At 38.3% G+C, this 17,210-nt stretch overlaps 1 protein-coding gene across 1 annotated transcript in view; it reads left to right on the top strand.

The window, feature by feature from the left end:
- CTNNA3 (catenin alpha 3) overlaps positions 1–17,210 on the top strand; it is a 519,632-nt gene that overhangs the window by 332,752 nt on the left and 169,670 nt on the right. The gene's annotated exons all lie outside the window — the stretch shown is intronic.

The following is a 17,210-nucleotide window of genomic DNA, read 5'->3' as shown; positions in this document are numbered from 1 at the left end:
ATTACCACTTGATTTGGTTTTTGTGTATGTGAATGTTAAGGTATCAATTCTTCTGATTATCATCAATTCAAAAGCTTGAGTTTTTGTCTTAAGCACATGAATGAAAAACAGCACAGCTACAGATAAATTTTTGGTACCTAATATCTTATAAAAAGTGTATTCACTCTGTCACGTTCAATTAGAGATATATAAAAACTTCTGCAGTTAGATCTGTTTAGGACAAAGATTTTACTGATTTGTGTGCATATGATCTGAGTGTTTTAGCCTTGAGGCTGCATAATTTCGGGATCATTAGTTCTCTGAAGAACAGTAGTTTACACAGTGTTCTAAATTTTCTTACCTTTTTTTGTGTTTGAATGCTAAATGTAGTTGAAATAGAAACTGAAGAGCAAATATTGATAATATATTCGGTTATAAACTTGAGAAGTCCATTTTACGCCTGTTGAGTAAACTCAAGACTTGGAGGGAAAAAGAAACTTCTATCAAGGAAACATGATATTCTGAAAATATCACAGATGAGGGCGTACACTTTAATTGTTCAGTTTCAATGCCTATTTTTATAAATTTTACATTTCTGTGTTTCACATCCCACTCTATTTAATTTATCGTGTTACTGGTTTTGTAAGAAGATTGCTGGCTTGTAAGAATTCATGAATAGCTTCTTCCAGCTTCTTTGTTTCTCCAGGGGTACAAATGCACCTTTATAATACATTATTATGCATCCAGATGTAGCTTTGTAATTGAAAACCTACACTTTCAGTATTGCATCTGATACCAGAAACTCCTAAAATCCAATTTTGACTAAATTATTGATTTTCTGCACAGCCATTTAAGTTGCTAGGGTTTTAATTTCCTGTAGTAGAATGGAAGTTTCTTGTTTGGTTGTTGTTTTTTTTTTTCCCCTTTTTTTTTAACCTCAAGGTAAACCAGGGGTGAATTAGTTGATGATTATAGATCTGTTTAAACAGAAAATGTGGTATGCATATGATAAAATTATATTACTATTAATGATGTGTTCATTGTGCAAGATTTATTCCTTCCTTAGATAAGGACCATTCCCTGCAAAAGCAATTGTCATTTTACCTAAGTAAGAAATAGCAGAATAAAGCTCCTGCATTTTTCAGTAAATCAGATTATGCGATATCATTTAAAAATCCTCCACAGTGAAAATAATTATCTCTTAAGATCCCTACAGGACATATCAATTAGAATTTGTATTGGGGAAATTTGCATTTAGAACTCCCCGATGTTCTTAAATCTTTAGAGTAAAAAAAATGGTATTTTATGTGCTCTGGAAAACACAATTCTTGAGGGGAACCTTATGGTTTGGATTGAAATCTGAAATGGTTGAGTTGAAACAGAAAAAAACCCAAACCCCCCACCAAGAAAAACCAACAGTGAAAACAACATCTGCAGAAAACACCTTGGAGTCTTGGAATTTCTGCAGATTTGACCAGCAAAACTTCCCATATATCACTGGGGAAAAGGCAAGTAGAGAATTGACAAACCTTTGAGGAAAACCTTTTAACTGTTAGAATTCATAGACGTGCTTATGTTATATTAATTATACTGTACTGTAGTTAAAATGTAGAGGGTTAATTTTTAACTCTGACCATTTTTTTTTTCTTAAGTGAGGTTATTAGCAAATATTTTGACTGTTCAATAAATGAAATAAACTAGGCATATACGTTAGAGATGATATGAAACACATAATGCCTGTTCCTGAAATTTCATGAATACTTCATGAGAAATTAATTTTAAGAATATTTAATGTTAAATCAATAATACTGAATATTGTAAAGAAATAAAGATCTGCTAGCGTATGTTGTGATGAAGGAAGAGTTGTTTCTGGTTTGGTTGGGAGAATTGTCTTGAGTCTTGTCAGGTAGGTAAAATCTACAATGTCATTTGTTATATGTGGGAGTCCACTTTAGGTTCCTGGTGTGTAAACAAAATCATGAGCTCATCAAATGCGTGAGAAAGAAAAAAAAGGAGGAGAACCCACAAAAGCAAACAGGCCTCTGTTTTTGATCAAGGATACAAATCTGTAGAGCTGTTTTGCTAATACAGATCTTGGCTTTGTTACTCTTAGGCTTCAGCTCAGTTGGCATGCTTGAAGAAGTCTCTGGTTTGCCTAATAGTGATTCCTCTGGAATACGGAAAGATACGTGATAGAGGATAAACCTGTCAATACAGAGATGGAAAAATATCCTAAATATAGGAAACCAGAGATTAGCAGACAAGGATCTGGCTTCTCTGTCTAAATTCTTGATAGGTTTTTACATTTTTACAGGCTGATCAGCTTTCAGGAGGTTCAACAAGTATGTCCTGGCACACCAAGCCAAGAGGAGGAAAAAGGGAGAAGAGACCCAGAAAAAAATACGTGTTTGTGTATAAGGAGGATCTGGCCTGTTACTTGATCAGTTTTCTGTGTTACTATTGGGTCCTCTTTCCTTACCTCCCTTAAGGTAGGCTTTTGGTTTTGCTGGGTCGGGGAGCTCTGCTGAGGGATAAGCTTGAGGAATAAGGGTGCCTTCTGCAAACAGGCTCTGAAGAAGGGAGGAGGTGAGAAGGAAGCCATTGCTCTGATCTTGGCTGGAGTTGAAGGCCTTAGATATACGACTTAACCTGGGATAAGGAATACAGTGCTGGGGAAAGCAGAGAAGTAAGATTGAACAGTAGCTGAGGTAGGTGACAGTGTGCTTGTTCTCTCTGAAATTCATGTTTGTCAGAAACGCACATAGTGGAGGTGCTGTGATGCCCATAATGAGAAATAAGGACATTTTCCTCTCTGGGGGAATGGAAGCCAGGGAGTGCCAAGAGCATTAATGCAAACAGATCCCAAGCTGATATTTTTGAGAGGAAAAAAGACCTTGAGCCTAAAGCTGGAACAGATGTTTCGAAGTGAAGATCAGAAGTGGCTCGGTCTCAGGGCAACAGCTGGGAAGAGCTTCAGCATGTTAAAGGGCTCCGACTGGAGCCTTTTAGTAGCATAAAGACCCCTGGAGACTTAAGGAGCAGGAGGTTTGGGCTTGTTTGGAAGAACCATACCCAAAAAAGCAAATTTAGGCTGACTTCCTTTGAAGGTGAGATCTTGCTAGAGCTTCCTACTAGTTACCAAAATGGCACAGGGTGATTAGTTCTGCAGTGAGCCACCTCCATTCTAGTATATCATGCAAGGAAGCGAAATGCAGGAAAAACACCTGGTACCTTAATCTTAATTTGGTGATAAGTAAATTTAAAAAAATCATTCGATCCCATGCAATATTTTTATCATATATTTTTAAAAAGACAAGGTATACACTGGTATAACCAGAACCTCAGATCTCAATGTTTTTTTTAAGTTCTGGTTTTCTCTTAAGTATTGAGAGAGAGATACCAACCGTCTATTCATAAAACTATTAGGTGAGAAGGAAGTCTATGTAACAGGAAATCCATTAGGGGTTGATTTACTTGTTGTGTTTAAAAAATAAAAATGGAGATGAGGGAAGCTAGCCTTTAAAAAAAAAAAAAAAAAAGACACTGTGCATCTTGAGCTATTTTAATTTTATATGAATCTGTCACCTGATTTATCTTATTAACTTGCACCTAACCTGGAATATATCGGAACCAGGTATTACAGCATATTCCAGAATTAATTCCTGAGCTGCTGGAGGAAGTTTGCAAAGATGTAAATGTCCTTCTTTATAGCTAGCTATTGTTGATGCAAAATGTATTATGGGGAAGACATTGATTGAATGGATATGAAATGCATGCCGAGCCAGCTAAATTCATGGTCACTTCTAATGTGAAGCGTACATGTTCAGATAGTGATACTGGCTCTAAGAGTGCTGATTGCCTGAGTCTTATCTTTATATTCAAGCTATTGGAGCTGTTGTCTAAAAAGCAGTGCCCATTATACTTCATTTAGTAAATACATATGATGAAGAGAGAGTGATTTGTGGTAGGTCAAAAATTTTGTTGCGAGCAAGGCAGAGTTACAACCCATAGTAGATTTGGATACTAGGGTTTATTTAAGAAACAGGGAAATCAGTTTCCACCCTCTTTGATGATACCACATACTCATTTGGATTCTCCACAATGTTATTTTCACTTGGTCTTGACTTTCCTTCCCAATGGGGAAATTGCTGCTAGTCCAGGAAGGTTGGGCAGAAAGTTATGGTGGTTTTGTCCTGTATATCTGCTTGCAGTGTCGGGCGTTACTATCCAAGGTCCCTGGGTGTTTCCCAATATTTGTCTCTGCATATTTTCCTGTCCTCAGGGATCTTTCCTCACTTCCAGGAGTGTTTCTTCAGCAAGGATCTTTTCCCAATCTAAGTGTGTGTGCAGAAGCAGGAAGTGTGATCCGCCTCCTAATTGGTGGCCATGTTTTGTGTTTCTTTATTAATGGGACGACTCAGGATGTGTCAGCTTTGTTTAATTGAGATGTTAACAATTTAAAATCGGCACATAGCAGTTGCAGCTAACTAGTACCAGGCTTGATCTCAGGAGTTCAGACATTCCTCTTCCCCTGTCCCAGTTTTCTGCTGCCTGTAAGTGTTCACACTGAACTATTTTTTGCCTACCACAGCCCTGTACTGTTCTGAAGGAACCATTTGGAAGTAGAGGAGGTGAGCGAGTGGACCTTTAAATGACAGACCATCAGCCACTGTAAGACCTCATGGCTCTCAGGCATCCAGGTGGATTGGTGTGGTTGACTCCAGTGGCAGGATATGATGCCAAGGGCACGTTACAGCTTGCTTTGAAAAAGAACAACTTGCAGATCAGCCTGGGCTGTCCAATAAAACTACACATCATGCTGCACCCATTATATGAGAAGGCTGAGGACTGAGGGTAGTATCCTAGTATGGTAGAATTTGTCTAGTGAAATACTGTTGCTTAGGTGGAAGCTGGCTTCCTCTTAGTCCTTGGCACTCTGTCTAAGGGCATGTTTATTCTGAGAACCGTGGAATATTCAGTTCTGTATTCTCTCACATGCCAGTGTAACATCAGTAGAAAGTAGTGTTTTGCCCTGATGACTAATTATTGAGGAAAAGTATGAATGGCAAGATGTTATTTTAAAAACAAATTACATGCTTCTAACATCTTGACCTTCAGTTTCACCAGTGGTGTATGTGGAGTGTCTCAGTTTGGAAACAAATATTTGAAATTTGATTTGTAGTTGTAGTTGATGCGTTAGTTCTGTTGACGTCTATAATACCTTGATGCCTCTATTCTTAAAATTGTTCTACAGTGGGGTGCCCAAATTGTAGGCGGGGTTTAGCACCTGTGGTAGCATTTCTGTCCTGAACTGCTGCTTCAGAACTTTTTACTGACAAAGAATAAAATGTTTATTGTTGGTATGCTTCGTATCACAGGCTTTACTCTTAGCTATTCCTGTTGGTTTACTGAGTTTGTAATATTCAGCAAATGGATATTTAACTGTGTTTGGTTTCTCCCTTATCCCATTTATGCTTCAGTAGAGGTGTGTTATATAGTTCATTTGGTGCCCGTACTTCCCTTCCCCTCCCACCCTCATTTACTTTGTACATCTGCACTTACAGTTCCTCTTATGCCTAAGCAAAATGCTGTGTGAGAAGTTAAGCTGGCATGCTTGGAAACAGAGGCATAAGTTTGTTAGTCCTGTTCCTACAGCATTTCTAGTTCAGCTTTGAAGAAAATGCTGTAACAAACATCAGAAAGCTAATTAGGATCTAACTAAATAATTATGTAAGTATATGAAAAGGAGTGAGAAATGCAGAAGGGTTGAGATTAGACTCTAGCAACTTGTAGTGATGACACATGACAGCAGATTTAATTTTGAGATCTTGCAAAAACCTTCTGAAAATACTTCACACCAGATTTCTGACAACTTTTAAAATGAGAGAATTATACTGTTACTCAATACCCATATTGGAAGGTCTGATTTTTTAAAAGTGTGTCTCCATTAGATTCCATGTTTATGAAAGTAAACGGCCTCTTACAGAAGACCCTTTACCGTTTCACTCCAACTTCAGTTAGTAGGGACAAATGGACTGACTTCTTTGGGCCCCACAATTTGCTATTGTTCATCCAAATTCTGTTAGAATGTCATCGTTTGAGCTCGTTCAGCAGCTAAACGCCCTTCAGCCGCTCACCCACCCTGCCCCCACTTGGGAATGGGGAGGGAATCGGAGGGGCAAAGGGAGACTCGCGGGTTGAGATAAAAACAGTCTAATAACAGTGACAGAATAATAAGCTGACAGCAGTATCAGTGGGTGATGTACAATACAATTGCTCATCACCTGCCTGCTCCCAGCTGGCGATCCCGAGCACAAAGGCCCCGCGGCCACACTCCCGGAAATGGCCGCCCCTCCCGGCCCTCTCCTGCCTTTATATAATGAGCGTAACATCACATGACACGGACTATCGGCCAATCCGGGCCCAGCCCTCCAGCTGTGCTCCCCCGCCCCTGCGCACAGGCGAGGGCTCTTGGACATGGAGAGCTGCTGGGGTCTCCGTGTGCTCCAGCACTCCTCCAGCTACCAAAATGAACATGAACTCTATTCCAGCCTGAACCAGGACATAGAAGAATCCATCTTCTATTTAGGTTCATAAATTTGCTGATCAGAACCTAAGGAACTGCTTAATACTTCTGTTGTTCTCAATGCTACTTACGTTGGAGCTCAAATCACATGATTTCACTCATGCACAACTTCATGGGGGATTTCGGAGAGAGAACCCCATCAGTCTTTGTGACAGGTTAGAAAGGACACAAGGCATTTTGGTGTGTGCCCACTCTTGAAGGATGTCTCAGAAAATCCTGGCGCTTCTGTTTAAATTTCAGAGTGTAAAAATATATGTATAGACTCATCTTCCCTCACTCTAAAAACTATCAGACACAAAAAATGTTCTGGTCATATATCTCTTTGAATTTTTACTGAAAACAGCCCTATTAGTATTCTGCTGTAAATCAGGCTGATTATTGTTTTGCTTTGCAGTATGTTAGGATCTGGTTTGGGTGTCTGGCTTTCCTGGGTTCATTTTGCTAAGATGTGATTTTTCTTTCATTATAGAATTCAATGCAAAAATTACATAAAACACAGAATTAATATTTTTTAAATGGGGGCTCTCACCTTTCCCACAGAAATAACTCTTTGACTAAGGATGTTCAATGTATGCAAAAGCATCTGGTAAGCATCCTATCTCAGTGCAGCTTTCAGCACTTTTACAATCCAAATCAAAATGTTTATTTCTAGGCCGGTGTACCTGTCATCTTGTAAGTAATTGTTTGGATTATGTTATTTAACACCATTCAGTAAAATCACACTGCAAAATCTACTGTTAGTAAATTCTTAATAAAATGGCTGACTCCCAAAATGGAGTTTAGATATGGCCAACAGTCAAAAGCCCTGTTGATAACTGTCTGTGAAAACAGCTGCTGCTCTTTTACAACTCTGCTGGTCATAGGCTGGAACAGACAATGTGTGGTATGCATTGACCCGTGTTCTCTGAGCACGGATGTCTTAACACGCTTAGCATATGCTGTCTTGTGCTCATTGTTGCAGTTGGTTTTAATTTTCATATTTGCTGTTATTTCCCCTTCTACTATTATTTTTTTTTTAATTACACTAATGAAAAGAACATACTACTTGGCACATTTGTGAAAGATACAGTTCCATTCCTCAATGCCATCTTTTCTTGCTACTTGGAACTTAATATGCTGTTAGTTATTTTAATATTGCTTGGTATGTGATATACCACTAAAGATAGAAGCTGAATTTTTGGCTGTGTGAGTTGTAAATAAATCAGTGTGGTAGTTCAAGTAACATGGAGAGGTATTAAGGTAAGCAAGATGCTGAGCAGTTCAGGGGGAATATATTTATACACAGCATATTTCTAGGCCATTCAAATACTGATCTGACAGCTGTCTTTAACATTTTGTATTTGGCTTGTCCAGCATAATCAATCTCTTTTTTCAATGCCAACATGACCAACTGCAACTGACTGCTGTATTTTGGTATTACAGATCTGCTTCTTTATTGACACATATACCTGCAGTGAGGAGAATGGCAAAAAACGCCAAGACTCCTTGCAAGAATCCAGCCCATGCAGCCTTCCTTTCTTTGAATTTTAGGAATTTCAGCACTGTTGTAGCGATACTTTCTTTCCTATCTGTCCAGCAGACAGTATTAAGCATGGTGCATGTTTTTTAGGATAATGTGAAATGGTTTGTGTTTATCAGTAAATTCAGAAATACCATGGAACTGAGGTGTTTTTTGGAGAGCATATTTATATGTTTATCTGTAGAAGAGATCCAGGCAAAGCATCAACAGTCTGGTCCACAAGACATTTGTATTCTGTTCTCTTTCAAAGTACATTAATTGCACCTACAATTTGGTGCAAAGTAGCATGGAAGCCTTCAGCAGCCTAACAGTTACAGCACTGTGCCCTATGCATATGAATATTCAACTGAGAAGTTCTAATTTCCACACAGGGCTTGTATGTTCTCTGCATTCTGTCTTAAAAGTATGACTATAACTTCATTATGCTTCCTATAAGTTTTGCTCAAGCTTTAAATGTGAATGTCCTATAAAATCTTTTTCTCAAAGTTACACATTTTATCAGTGTGTTTTTCTCTTATAAAAACGAAAAGGGGAATTTAGTCTTTTCTTTGAGCTATGTTTTGATTTACACTTAAATTGTTTAGCACTTTCAGGTTGATACAGATAGATGGATATTATTTGCTTCTGTGTTATTTTCTAGAAACTAGGTACTGTATTGAACAACCCTAAAAATTCTCACTGATGAAAATGAGACTTGATAGCTAATAAGTGGGCAGCATCTTCTGATGTGATACATTTTTCAGGTATTGGAGTTTAATTATGTATTTTATGAGGCTGTGGATTTTTGAAGCTGGCAATTTACATTTCCTATATATTTACTTTTTCATGAGAGAAAATCGATCATCCATTTTGTTATTTGCTCTGGTACATTAAATGGTGGGGGACACTGAAGAAGTTTTTTATTAGCCTCATAAAAACTCTTCACCAATATCACTTTAATAACCACAATTGTTTCATCTTCTTGGTTAAACTGTCTGTGTGGCATCTCCTTTTATCTGTCGTAATACCATTTTCTTCAAATACAGCAGTCTTGTGCAAGGGCAGAAGTAATGGGGGAGAACATGGTAAATCAGTGAGTTCTTTACCATCTGCTTTACAAGAGAGAAAAGAGATGTTAGTATCTCTAACAGTATCAGACATTTTCTTAAGTACTATCTCCAGCCTTTCAATTGAGAGATTAATTAGAAGTACATATCATGCCTTAATAATACTATTTCTAAAACTAAAGGAAAGATATTATGGTGAAGTGATACATTTTTCATGTAGACTTTCACCATGTTAGCACAGTCCACACACAGTGCTACTGAAGTTAATGAAGAAAATGTAATTAACCTTGATAGCTATGGTAGTCTGCTTGAACATGACTATGTTTAATTCCTTCTCTTACACCTTTGTTCTACAACCAGTTTAATCTGGCATATATCATTAGTGCTGCTAAAGACTTGATCTCCCTCCTCGACTCTCAAGGTGTTATTTCTGCCTCCTTTCCTTGTGACTAACAAGAGCAATTCAGTGATCTGGATCAGGACACTGATGCAGCTGAGAATTAACCTGGGAAGCAAGTAAGGAGGTTAGTTTTCATTCAAGCCAGTTGCCTGGTGTAGTTTGCTGTATGAATGTATGAACACTGCTTGCTACCTCAAGGGAAGGAACAAAGGAGAAAGAGTCTGGAAGAGGAGCAGGCCACTGCTTTTGGTGGCAGTGCAGAATAATGCCAAGTTGAGCTGACAGTGGCACGGCTTTGGTCTTAGAAGTTACTGTTTGTTTTCAGTATTAGTGAATAGTTGTTGTTGCCGGCTACCAGGAGACATCGCATGGAAAAAGTTGTTAGTCCAGTCCTCGAGTATCGTAATACTGTATGATCCTATTTGGATGGATGATCTTTTGTATTATCAGAACGCTGCAGTATTAATTTTGTGGGCAATCTGCAGAAAAGGAACATGTACAAAACCAGCTGTGCTCCAGTTTCCAGTCTGTCTATCTGACAAGGACTGAAAATGATAAACTAAAACCTTTCTCATATCCTCTAGCATAATTTACTGACATTAGTAGTTGTAGGATATTACTTTGTCTGTTTGTGGAAATTGAAGTTTGTTGTTTTAAAAAGATGATAAAACGTGTGGCATTTTTAGCTGGTTGGGGTACTATGGAATCCTAAATCTGTGGGCCACCAAAATGTTTTGGAAGGCCTAATGCTTTATGCTCTTACACAAATAGACTTGGCTAGATGTTTCCTTTCACTTGAACTTCTCCAATAAACACTTTGAAGGGGAAAAGAAATAATACCGTGACTCTTAGATTCCCCTGAAAGTCTCATGTTGGCTGTGACTGCTTGGCTGGTTTATGATAGTGCTTGGAGAGAGAATAATTAACTACAAAATGCCTTGAAGTTTTCAGTCTTAACTTTCATATTCCAGCATCTGTTGTGTTAGAATGGAATCCTCAACAAATTCTCAGTTTGTAATGCTAAATAAAAATACCAACCCTGAGTAGGCTCAACTTCTATACCAATACAGAAGCTGCTCTGTTTTATCCTCTCTTCTGCTTGCCCTACCTGCAGTTAATGGGCATGAGACATGAGAATGATTGAGTTTTTTAAAGTTGCTGGAGGGCATTTGCTGTAGATTCATACTGCACAAAAGTGCTATGAATGTTTTATAAACAATTTATTTTTCACACTGCCTTAAAAACTTGAAAGTATTCTTTTTGGAAAGGTATTTCTTTTTTATCTCTTCAACTTCATCCTTTTTTTCTTGAATTTGTAAGTTTTCCTGAGATGCCACATTTTGTCGGTGACAGTCCTACAGCAGAATGTCAGGGAAGGAAAGCAAGACAACAAAACATCATTATTAGAGACTTGTGATAAAAAACCCCTGCTGAATCTGGGGAGGAGGGTTGGTCATACAGTAGGAAAGCTTAGAGTAGCACAGGACAGCAAAATAACACAGCTGTTAAGAGATGTGGTTTTGCATGTTTTTTGGAGGAGAGGGGCGGACAGCAATAAAGAGCGTAGAATATAAAGAACTATATCACGCAGTAATAGAGAGGTATAGACAGCATAGATTGACAAGGGAACACCTTCCTCTTGTTGAAGCAAGAAGCTAAAATCATTGATGCATGGTCCCATCTGACATAACTTTGTTCTGTGGCATTGGGCGTATCACGGTTACCAGCTTTTTACCTAATTAGGAGATGATTTTCAACCTGAATACTTCAGGTGTGGTGGGGAATCCTCATGGGTGCTTCAGTACTCTGGAGGCAGCTGGTGATGTAGATGGTTGGAACAGACACAAGCGCCGAGTCTGAGGAGCACCAAGGGGAGTGAATGAGGTAGATGGAAGTTCGATGTAGCTGTAGCATTGACAGGGTGGGGCTGAGTAGTTCATGTTCTCCTAAGTGCATCTATGTCATACGAGTTGCAGCTAAGGATCAAGCTTTTTTTTGCAGTTTCTAGAGTCTTCTGCACAAGCTTGGAAAGCAAAGGCACAATATTTTTTTTTTTTTTCTATTTTTCCCTGCACACCCACTTACTCCCTCTGTCACTGATGCAGGGTCAGACTTCAGTGATTTGGGGAAATTCTAGCACATCTCGGAGGGAAGTGTCTGACCTGGAGAAGTGTGAAGAGATGAATGTTACAAATTTTGGCCAATTCACGTCTCTGATGAGCTTCCAAGTTTATAAATTCAGCTTTTAAATGCTTTCTATAGAAGTAGCATCAAATTCAAGGTAGCAGATGACTACCCTTCTTGTGTTTTCATGATTTCTTCCTGGAGACTGAAATGCTAAAATCTCATTAAAGAAGGCAAAGAGACGTAATGTGATCTGCAAGTGCAAGTTTTTCTGTGTCGTATTTGCAGAATGATAAATGCATAATATATCTGGCCAGTTTGACTATCTGCTTTACTAAATTTCAAATTAAAAGTCAATAGCAAATGTATCAGTGAGAGCAGCTTTGGAAGTAATGGTGAAGATAACAAATACAGCACCAGTTTGTTTGATTCCCGTGTCTCTTAGATGATTGTGCATTATTGTTGATATTGATGCAATGTCTAATTTGCTATTTTGAGTTAGAAAAAGCTTAATTTGCCATCCTAAAGCTGTCACTACTATTGTAGACAGAATAATTTCTAGCAAAGTTTTCTGTCTAATTTTTTGGGGAACTTGCTGTGTGATGTGATGTGCTGGCTAGATGTAAATTCATGTTTATGTTTATGCATAAAATAGGTATGTGTGTCATACCACTTCTGTCTCCTTTCCAATTTTTCTAGGAAAATGCAAAATGAATTTTAAATTAACATCTGCAGTCACACTAACTTTGTGTTCTACTGTAACATCACTGAAATTCTTGAAGAATGCAGACTCTGTGGCTGTTGATGCTTGATCTATATCTCTAAGGCAGAATTCTTACCCATACATGCATAGTTTTCTGGGAAAGATGTTCTCATGAGGAATTATTTTCTGGATAGTACACTACATCCTTTCAACATTCATCCTACACATACATAATCATGAAATGTAAAAATAATTAGTGACGCTTCAAAAATCACCCCATTTCTCATTTCCTTAATGGAACATCTTTCTGTTGGAGGCAATAGCTTACCTCTTTCTTGGTCCTGTTTTAAGGCAATATTCTGCTGGGGTTTCTGCATGTGGAAAATAGACTAGAGGACTAAAGACATTAGAAAAATAGTACCAACAACAGGGGGAAAAAAGTAGTAATTTGATGGTGGGTGACATGCAATTTAGGTAGTGTTGGGTTCCTCTTACAGGATGATAATGTGAATGATGTATAGGGAACAAATTTCATGATTATGAGTCTTTGCACTTACACTTCAGAAATGATTCTTAATAATAACAGAGGAGCAAAGATTCCTTCCTAAGGGGAATGGGGAGAAAAGATTTTCTTTACTGGAATCTCTCATTACCCGCCTTGTACTGTCCTCACTGGAAGGTAACAAGGGGTTTGTGTTGGTCTTTGCACTTCTTTCAGCTCATAGTGGAGTACAGACTGTGTATGTGAAATACAGCACAGAAAATGAAAACTAGGAGGAAATGTGGAACTATTTAAGATTACCTTAATGGTTTCATACCTGCTAAGATATTGACAATACATTGTTTTCTCTTTGCACCATTTTCTTAATTCTTTCTTGGTTTGGGGCTTTTTTTATATTTGGCTGCAGAGGGTTTTGCTTGACAGAATTCTAGAAAATAGTGATTTTAAACTCTCTTGGTGGGAGATATTTCACTGGGGAAAATACAACCTCACCAACACAAACCTCTCAAAATGAAGCAGTGAGGACCTTTGGGACTATAGTTGTTTACCAAAGGGACAAAGAAAGTGTTTTGTTACATTGGCTTCACTTTGCAGCTACTTCAGTGTAACTCATCTGGTGGTGTGACATAACATTTGTTTTGGAGGAACTCTTCAATATGTTAGTGACAGTTTTATGCTTTATGCTCTTATATGTCCCTGAGCAAACAGTTACTCTCTTTAAGGTACAGCATTCCATTTTATGTATAGAAATGTAACTGAAATCTTACTAGACTTCTGTGATGAAATCATATGATGCTGTTTCTTATGGGCTAATTCCATTAATATAAAATATATTACTGGAAATAATCCTCTCATTTTAGAGTCCTCCCTTGTTCCTGAATATATAAAATATACCTGATTTGTCATGATGCATTTGCATAGTGCTCATGATGCTCTCTTAAGCTGTTAGCTCCTAGACTTTACTGTGACTTTCAACTGTTCTCTGTTTTCGTGATGGTTTCTCAAGCGTGTTTTTCCCCCTGTATACCTTTACAGGATTAATTGATGGGAATTAAATTTCAGTTTTTCAAGAAAGGTGATGCCATTATGTACATGGTTAGATTGTTGTGCTTTCAAGACTATTCTTAGGGTTTGCTAGGCTATATAAACAACTGGATGTGTACTTGTAGAATGTTTTGGATTTGTTAAGAGCTCTATGAAAACCTTAGTTTTGGTTGCTTTCACATTTTTTTCCCAAATATATTGTCTACATGTCTTCCTGATAGAGGATATTAAATAGACATTGGTCTTAAATTACCTTACTCTGAATTCTAACTGTTCCTTTCAGTTAACTTCCTGAAATATTGAACCGTTAACCCATGTAATTTCTGATATCTAGTAATTCAAAATAGGCCTGGATAACAGGATGGTAGTGGTTGTGCTGGTCAAGGATGTTTACCCTAATTAACCTCTAACTGTAAGAGGATGTACTATGGAGAATGTTCTAACCACATGACTAAAATAAGAACATTGGTACAAAAGCATGTGACTTGATTCATGTGTAAAACCAACCACAGCTGAAGCTTTAGTGATACAGTTTTAATGAATTAATAGGCTATCAGAATTTAAATATTTCTTAGAAATTGTGCTAGTTTGAGCTGGAATACAGTTAATTTTCTTCACAGTAGCTAGTGGGGTTATGTTTTAGATTTGTGCTGAAATCAGTGCTGGTAATACGGGGATGTTTTAGTCACTTTTCTGCCTCCCACCCCGGCAGCGAGGGGCTGGGGGCACAAGGAGCTGGGAGGGGGCACAGCCGGGACAGCTGCCCCCAACTGCCCCCAGGGACGTCCCAGACCGCACGGCGTCACGCTCAGCATATAGAGCTGGGGGAAGCAGGAGAAAGGGGGGGACATTCGGAGCGGTGGCGTTTGTCCTCCCAAGTGACCGTTACGTGTGATGGAGCCCGGCTGTCCTGGGGATGGCTGAGCCCCTGCCCGCCCATGGGATGCAGTAAATGAATTCCTTGTTTTGCTCTGCTTGTGTGTGTGGCTTTTGCTTTGCCTTTTACACTGTCTTTATCTCAACCCGTGAGTTTTCTCACTTTTACCCTTCTGATTCTCTCCCCTATCCCGCTGCTCTGAGTGAGCGAGCAGCTGTGTGGGGCTTATTTGCTGGCTGGGGTTAAACCACAATGCAAGTATTGAGTCTTCTTATTTAAGTGCAAGCAGGCTCCCTCCATTGCTGGTCCTGCTATTATTGAAAACAGGTGCCTCACCTGAAGTGTTGTTCTGGAAGCAATCTTGTTAGAGAAAGAAAGAAAATAGTAAGTGTGGGCTGTTTGGCTTTTTCTTCTGTTCACAGCTGTGTTGTTTTAGGCCCCTTAAAAATTAATTGGGTAAGAGGATCAGGAGAACGGATTTGAGTGTTTGTAGGTTGCAGCAGAGAGAGAAGGCCTAGCAAGGTCCTTGGAGCCTGTGGTGAGGCGTCAGGAGGACAAAAAAGTCTTCCAGGAACCAGAAGGGGCAGGGAGGTGACTGCTGCGGTTTAGATCTTTTGACTGTGGCAGCAACAGGTGAAAAGTTGAAGCTGGTCTCTTCTGTGTGCATGAGTGACATGGAATGTTATTTGAGGATGTCTGTTGGTCCGACTTGTTCACCAGACTGTTTCTACCTGTTCTTTTGAGAGGCACTTTAGGGATTTTTGACCTCTATATCCACTTTTCTGTGTAACTTTCCTAAAGCTTTCTCTTTGTCTGTCTATTCAGTAACTCATTTTTGTTTAAGTTGAAAGCTCACTGTTGTCTTCAGCTCTTGATTTCTTTTGTTCAGACCATACCATAGTTCATAGATGTTATAGGAAGTGTAGAGCAATGGCGTTTAGACAACTGGCTACTGAAGAAAGTTGTCTGTAATGGTGACAGTTTGGGTAGAAATCCTGAGAAGGAATGAGGAATTAATTGCGTGGATTTAATATATTTTTAGTAAGCTGGTTATTTTTTTTCTTACTGCTGTTTTGGTTGAGGTTTTTGTATAATATACTTCAAAATGTACATGAAGCAACAGTTGCGGCATACATGTTGAGCTTTACTGAGGTCTCTTGATTTTTTTTTTTTTTTTTGTTTCAGTATATAAACTTAATCCATCTGTGTGTTTGTCTTACCAAATGCTCAAAGACTGTAACTGTAGTGTAGTTACACTGCAATTGTTCTAGTTACATTGTTCTAGACAGTTGTGTTTTAACTGTAAAGATTGCTACGTGAATGAATAGTCCATAAGGACTTTCCTGTTTTATATGCAGGACAATATAAATGGGACTAAAGGATTATTTGGCTATGAAATCCAATAAACAGAAGGTTAATTACATAAGCTTCGTTTTTATATTGTAATTTCAATATGCAACTGACTTAATTGATAATTGTATTCAGATGCAGGGGGTTTTAATGCTGAACACCTTTCAAGATCAAGTCTTGAGACTGTAAACTCCCATGTAGAGTTTCCTTTATGCCTGCATACTCCAAAAAGCTGTACTGTAGCTACATCTCTATAATTTGTGCTGTTGACAGTATGGCTTATCCCAGTTTGCTCAGCAAGCTCAGCTATCACCAGTACTGGTAATTTATATACCAGTATAGTTGGTATACTGTGATAGAACATTTACACAGCCTAAGAAAATGCAGAAAAAGCTTAGATCCCTAAAAAACATTGCTATATCAAGAGGTTTTGTTCTCAATTTAGTATGTTTACACTGAACTGCAGATAGTGGAGCTCCAGTTCTGGATGGAACACTGTTGAAGATAGGACTTCTGCTGTGGTTTTGAGTTTAGAATAACAAATGAAACTTTATAAACAGAACCCTCTTCTGAATATTTTTTTATTTCCTCTTTCATGTATCAGTAAGTCTTGAGGATTATTTTAGCCTTCCATTGCAAGAATTTGCTTCTTTGGAAATTGAAATTTACATTTGATAATAGATTGCTCAAGGCTTGATAAAATTTTGTGAAGTGTTCTGTGTTTCTCAGCAGAATCTAGTCATCCCCCACATACACAAACCATGGACATAAAGTTAATTATTTAGTTAGAAGATCAAAACTGTAGCAAAAATTATTTAAAGCAATTGACAAATGTTATTATTTGCTTGATCCTAAGTGAGATACTGGATACTGGGTGTATATCTAATACAGAAAATAGTCTGAGGAACAGAGTTTTTTGGTTGAGTGGAAAAATGCACTTCTGATTCTTGAAATTAGCTAGGGGATTTGTGTGATCCACTCCCCAGACCTATGAATATTATGTCTGGAACTTACCCGGGTTATGTACAGAAACTGTATTCAATATGGCAGAAACAGAAATGTTTGTTTATTCTTGTTACT

Source organism: Tyto alba, unplaced genomic scaffold (genome assembly GCF_018691265.1).
Source record: "Tyto alba isolate M040663 unplaced genomic scaffold, T.alba_DEE_v4.0 Super-Scaffold_1, whole genome shotgun sequence".
Taxonomy (NCBI): Eukaryota; Metazoa; Chordata; class Aves; order Strigiformes; family Tytonidae; genus Tyto; species Tyto alba.
Note: the sequence above shows the minus strand (reverse complement) of the source record. Positions and strands in the feature narration are given on the sequence as shown.